The 6311-nt window shown below is 38.7% G+C and overlaps 1 protein-coding gene across 2 annotated transcripts in view; it reads left to right on the top strand.

Moving 5' to 3' along the window:
* Positions 1-3427: 3427 nt before the first annotated feature.
* CALCOCO2 (calcium binding and coiled-coil domain 2) overlaps positions 3428-6311 on the top strand; it is a 44528-nt gene continuing 41644 nt past the window's right edge. The window contains exon 1 of one of the 2 annotated variants that reach the window (XM_063300838.1): positions 3428-3523. The gene's annotated coding sequence lies outside the window, so the exon portion shown is untranslated. Of the gene's footprint in view, positions 3524-4227; positions 4356-6311 lie in introns of those variants that run through there. The other variant, XR_010067811.1, reaches the window with a different exon arrangement.

Raw genomic sequence — 6311 nt, 5'->3', positions numbered from 1 at the left:
ACTCACGGTCTCCTGGTTTCTGGCCTGTTGCCTTAACCACTAGACCAAATGCATATATGTAATAATTTTTTTGTCTACTACATTAAGATTACAATCCAATAACAACTTTTGCAGGTAGAATCTAAGGTTTTGGGAGGCATCACTTGTCTCTCTGGATTAGAAGGAAAAGTTCTCAGGCAGGTTTTTTTGTTCTGGAATGGCTCTTCATATATATGAATTGATTATTTTAAAAAAACAGCTGTTTTATGGATATACTAACTTCTGTATTTCTCTTCTGAAAGATGAGTCAACAATACTTCAGAGGATATGGTTGAATAGATGGCTGAAATTAAAAAAAAATGCTACCTGGGGTTTTACAGCTAGAGTTTACAAAGTGTAGTTCAGTATATTCTTAGAAATGTTTGTTAGTTTGAAAGTAGGGTTTCGTGTTTGAGCATATTTTCTGTCTATTCCTGCATCCCTCCAGTTCACCATGGAGCTGCAAGCCCAGTCATGCCAACTGAGTTTGAACACACTCCTCTTTCCTTTTGACAGTACCAGGAAATTGTGCCTTGAAGAAAACATAATTATGAGAGTTGGCTCTCACACAGTCAGAGATAAAAACCATGGTATCACAGCTAACTATTACCAAACAAAGGACAGAGAGAAACTGGGTTCTTGCTCAAAAGAAGGGGCAGAGTAGCTTATTATGAATACAATATTTATTCCAAAAATTTATCTACTTATTTGTGTGTTTGTGTGGGCATGCATTTGTAAGCCGAAATCAATGCACTGCAGATGAAGGCCCCTTCTTTGATAGTGTGTGTATTTACACAATTTTTTAATATTTTAAATAGCTTTTATTAATCTTTTTATACATAAAATAAAAATGAACAATTCAGCACACGCAAAAACAAAAGGGAAAAATTACACAATAAGGAAACACATAAAAACACCACCACCACCAGTAATTACAAGTATATCTCAAGTTCACCTGATTTTTATGAGGCTTTAAAAGGGGAAACTAAGCTTTCAATGTTCACGGAGCTTTCCAATTTTTTTTTTCCAAAGGGAGAGGTAATGTGACATTTTCTGATTAACAGAATAATAATTTTCTTAAAAATTGCTAAATCACACATCCCTGAAATCCAGTCTTTTACATCTGGAATTATAGTATTTTTCCATCTCCTATGGATTATTCTTTTTGCTGTTATTAGAGCATGGAAAACCCATCTTTGTTCTGAACATGTTAAATTCTAAGTAGTTGGTATATAATTCAGTACAATACGTGTATCTTTAAAAACTAGAGTTTTCTCAATAATTCTGTCAGCATATTATACTGTATAACATTACTCCAAAAGGGGTATAAGGAAGAACATGACTGTAACAGATGAGTTAAGGTGCCCTCAAATTTCTTGCAACGCCAAAACAAATATTCATTAGTCCATCATTTAAAAAACATTCTAGATAGTGTCCAGTAGTGTCAGACTCCACAATCAAATGATTGCTGAATCATCTGATCGTGTTCGTCCACCATGATTGAGTCAACACAGGACAAGCTGGCAGGTGGGAGGGGGGACTTGCCAGGAGTGAGAATCTAAGCTGTTTGGACTACAAGGGAAAGAGCCAAGGTCACAGCACTGGAGATGTCTGCAGCTTGCATGGCTGACCATTAGAACATGAAGGAGAAGATCTAGGAGTGGGGAGTGCTAGCTACTGGAATGTTTTAATTAACTGCTTTTGGCGCGCTTTTGTTTAATCTCAGCTTTCTTCTGCTCTGCATATCTGATCTCAGTCTGAATTCTGCATATTTCAAATGTGCATGAGTCAAGTTGTATTTGGGACTAATGGTGTCAGTTCTTACAAGTAGAAACAAAACACAATCCTTTCATGGATTACTTTCAACTTTAAATCACAGGACATAAGCTTAGTATTCTTCAAAACTTGAGTCCCTTGGTTTGAAAGGACCAGAGTTTCCAATTCTTGATTCCAAACTTCTTGTATATTTGTTACAGATATTTTAAACTGTTCATTTAACATTTGAAAGAAAAAAAAAGTCGGATTCTGAAATTGAATTCTTCAGTATTAATTAACATATCAGGTATTTTAGAAACTGCTAACGTATCAGGTCCATATTGAGCTCTCATCTCCTTTCGTGTCAAAATATGTTTTACCTGAATATATCTTCATTATATTGTAAAGATGGTAATGAAAATTCTGTTTGCCATTGCTGAAAAGATTTAAAGTAATCATTTAACAATAATTGAGCTAGTGTTATTATACCCTTTTGTGCCCATTTTTTGTAGTAACAAGTTTTACCACTAATTTGTAGAGTTAGAGATGTCTTCATGAGATTCTGTATCAGAATTAAACCTATCACCTAACAGGGCCCAAATATGTGTTACTGCTAGCAAAGTAAAATTTAAAAATGCTATAAATATGAGTTAGGGTTTTATATGTGTGTGTTTGTGCGTGTGTATATATATCTTGAAATGCCACAGTTGCTGGAATTCTTTCATTATGGTTTTATATCTTTCCTTCAAAACTGCATACTAGAATTTTTTGGATTCTTGTGAGCTTGCCTAATTGTTCTAATGCGGTCTGCCAGCTGAAGCCTGGCCATAACGGGGTCAAAACTGATCATCACTCCAGAAGCAAAATGTACCATCTATTTGTACAGTACATGTCCTATCCAGAGATTTCTTTGTATCAAGCTCATCTGCAGTTCACTCAGATACCGGCAGGAGGAGATATTTACCAGTATTATGTTATATTTTGGAAGGTTCACGAAGTCACTGTGCGCGAGAACAGCAGCAGATTTGTTTTCCCAACAGATGCTGGGGTAGCAACCCAATACATGCAACTAGGATGGTACTCATTGCAGACTTATAATGACAATGCCCAGGACCAGTTTTCACTTCATTCTTTCTTGCTTTTTGTTTTGGTTAATTCCCAGGGTAGAATTGAAATCTGCCCAGAGCAATTAACGAAAATGTTTGTGAGATGCTTTAAGGAAAGCAATTGGGTCTAAAACTTCTGCTCTGCATCTGAGCACACTTTTACATGACATTCTTCAAGCCTGAGCGTTTTTCATAAGGAAAAAACTGAGGAAATGGTCTCCTTTATCATTTGTATTTGAAATGACCTAGTGATTTGACAGGATTCAGCTGTCAGTCAGTTGATCAGAAACAAAAAATTAAGGATCTGCTAAAAGCTGGCCCTCGAGCCTTCCCTATCCTGGACCCCAACCGCCATTATCTCAGGGGATTATAGGTGTGCTGCAGTCCCACGCCTCTGGAAGGAAGGTCAGTCCCAGCCTCTGGAAGAATGCCCGGAAGAAAGCCTTTTTTTTTCCATTTTGCGACAGAACTACGTCTCCCAGTATTCTTTGCAACGTCTTCGGCTGTAGCGTCCCACAATGGGCGTTTTTTCTTCGTAATCTGGGAAGGCATGGGGAAGGAGAAATGGAAGTGCGTCATTCTTTTTGAGGCGTTTGCAGTTCGCTGATGAAGGTCTTCAGTTCCTGCTAGCCTCCGCCGGAGCGGTGAGTAGGAAGTTAATAAGGAAAGTTTGGTTCTAGCAACAAATTAACCCTTTCGTTAGCAATATTCTAACCGGGCATGACGAAAAAAAGTGACTGTAAAAAATGGGGGAAAAGTTCAGGAGGGTTATTATAAAGAAAGGGGCTGGTCACAGTGTTGTACTCTAGCTTTGTACTGTGCTTCTCTGGTCCGCTGCCATGTTCTGGGTTGACTGTTCCCCTAGTTCCCTAAGACAGTCTCCGACTTGAGGCCCTTCAGATGGATTCCATTTTGACTGTTCAGGCCAACACATCTAGAGGATATAGTGGTAATTACTGTGTTGTTCTGATTTGTACCGCGAATTATTATTATTGATTGGGAAATGTGATTCGACGAGTACTGGCTCTCAGAAAGCAAAAGGCGTTAGCCGTCACTTGCTGTAACGCGAAATGGTCAGGAGTGCACCGGCGAACAACGCACCCAAGCGCGTGTTCTGCAGCCGCTTTGATTCCTCCCCGGGCATTCTACGCGCGCGTGCAAGCGAAATCGTCGAAGGCAGCTCCGGAAAATGAAGTATATTTGCAAAATACAGATAAGCCGTGGAGAAGATGCATGTTAGAAGTCTTGTGATGTATATCAGGATTATGCTGCAACCTTTGCACTTTATTGCTTCTATTTTAACTGGGCTAGGTTCCCCCGTAAAAGTAACCAAAGGGCTGAGACGAACCTTTGAGACAAAGGTTACATAATACAGCGTTTGCTCTGTGCACGTATTAGAGCCCTGTTTAACCTGCTGGCTGGGAAAGACTCGCCTCAATCAGTAGGAAACTGCTATCTGTCGGGATAACAAACTAGGTGAGTCTAATTGCTTGAATCGATAGAAGATGGCGTCCTCATAGGAATGGGGTTTGAAATGGTACCTTGGTCAATCCTGCACCAAGTTTCATAATTGCATAGGTTTATTTTGCTTCTCTTTAATCGTGCCTAAGCATTAGAGAATGTTCTGGGGAGAGCCTCAGATTGGACTTGTTGGCTTCTATATTTGTAGATCATTGGAGTAATGAATACTTTGCTCATCTTCCAAGGAGTTCTTGCTAGATGGTTCAGTGTTTCCCTGCAATAATCTTGAAGGCTGCTTAGGTCTAACTTTGGCTCCTTGTCAGCTTTTCAGCTTCATAATGAGTGAACAGGTCTTGTTGCCAAGTCTCCCACCGTAGGTATTTGTGTATGACCAAAGATGCCAACATTTCCCTTGCCCTATTCTTTATTCATAGCATTTACTCATGGAGAACTTGTTTTCCCAGCACTCTTCCCTCCATGTTGAGAAAAACATTCCATATTCTCTATTTACATATTAGGCTAGTGTACTGTTTAATAGTCCAAGAAAAGAAAGGGTGTTGTTGAGGGCTGCGTGGTGGATAGGGTCCATAACACAAGCAGGTGAGCTGGGTTTCCAGGGAGTTTAGGTTTTCTTTGTATTTTAACTGTTATGACTGTTTTAAAGCTTATGCTTCATTTCCCATGTTCCCCACTCAACTCCTGTACCTTCAGTTTTCAGCCATCATAGTCAGAGGGGACTCCAAGGACACATAAGTAGTTCTTGGCGGTCATAGGTTGCCCATCCCTGCTTAAAGAGAAGCCTGGAAGAGAATGACCCTTAATGTAAAGCTTTGAAAACAAATTTAAATCCTGGCTTCTCTGCAGTAAACAACCAGCTGTATAGTACATATGAACTGTTATTTGAGTAACAGTGCTTCAAAGTGAGATTTGCCATTCACCTGAGTAAATATGTGCATGCAGATCTTTATTTGAGTGTTCTATCAAATAAATGATACATGTGGCAGCACTTTGGCTGATCTGGTTTGAATTTGGAAGGGAGACTACCAGGAAATCCCAGGGCTGTGATTAGACTGACCAGGAAATCCCAGGGCTGTGATTAGACTGGAAACTTAAGCTTGTTATGCATTATTATATCATTGCACAGAATGTGTTTATATAATTTGCAGAAGTTGCAAAATGTTATATCTTACATAAGAAATTAAGTTGTGACGTTTGCCCTCCCCAACTCATGGCTGGAGTGGCAGAAAATCAAAGTAGATATTCATATCAACACCAGATTTGATTTCCATAAATAGACAGCTTTTTTTTAAGAAAGGAGAATTGAGATATCTGCTAATTTTTTTTTTTTAAAGAGAGTTGGGGGTAGAGTGATCTGTTCTAAAACAGGGAAGGTTCATTTACTAAAACTTGGTTAAAATGTGGCTTATTTTTAACAACACAGCCACAGAACAAATCAAAATTAACTGAAGCATTTTGAATGTTCTCTTGTTTTTTTCAATTCACAGTTCCAACAATATCTATTAAGCTGTAGCAGCTTTCTGTGTTCTTTATGTAAGTGTACTTTTTTGGTCAATGACCATGCATTTTAGTTCATCAGTTGAATTAAAGTTGTGTAGTCAGCTCTCAGGCTAAACTCTCATTTTTGTCACGAATCTACTAGGTAGCTGTGCATTGTATGCTAGCCTCTTGCAGCTTCATTCCTTCACCTGCCATCAGCTTCTGCAGTTTGAGGATAAATAATTTATTTGAGAACTTTAAATGGTAGCAACTATAATATCACAGTCATGTTATTGTAGTTGTTAGGTAAGACAAAGTTGTCATTCCAGTTCAACATTATTGGTGAATCATGGGCTGCATTTGCACATACAGTAATAGGCCAGGTTTGTACATCATGGGTTCTGGAAGAAACTGAAGTCATTCTTATAGAGGAGCGAAATAATTTTGGCTTATTTATACAAGATGCTATCCCTC

This window comes from Candoia aspera, chromosome 4 (genome assembly GCF_035149785.1).
Source record: "Candoia aspera isolate rCanAsp1 chromosome 4, rCanAsp1.hap2, whole genome shotgun sequence".
Lineage (NCBI taxonomy): Eukaryota > Metazoa > Chordata > Lepidosauria > Squamata > Boidae > Candoia > Candoia aspera.
The sequence above is the reverse complement of the archived record's forward strand: the minus strand, read 5'-3'. Positions and strand labels throughout refer to the sequence as shown.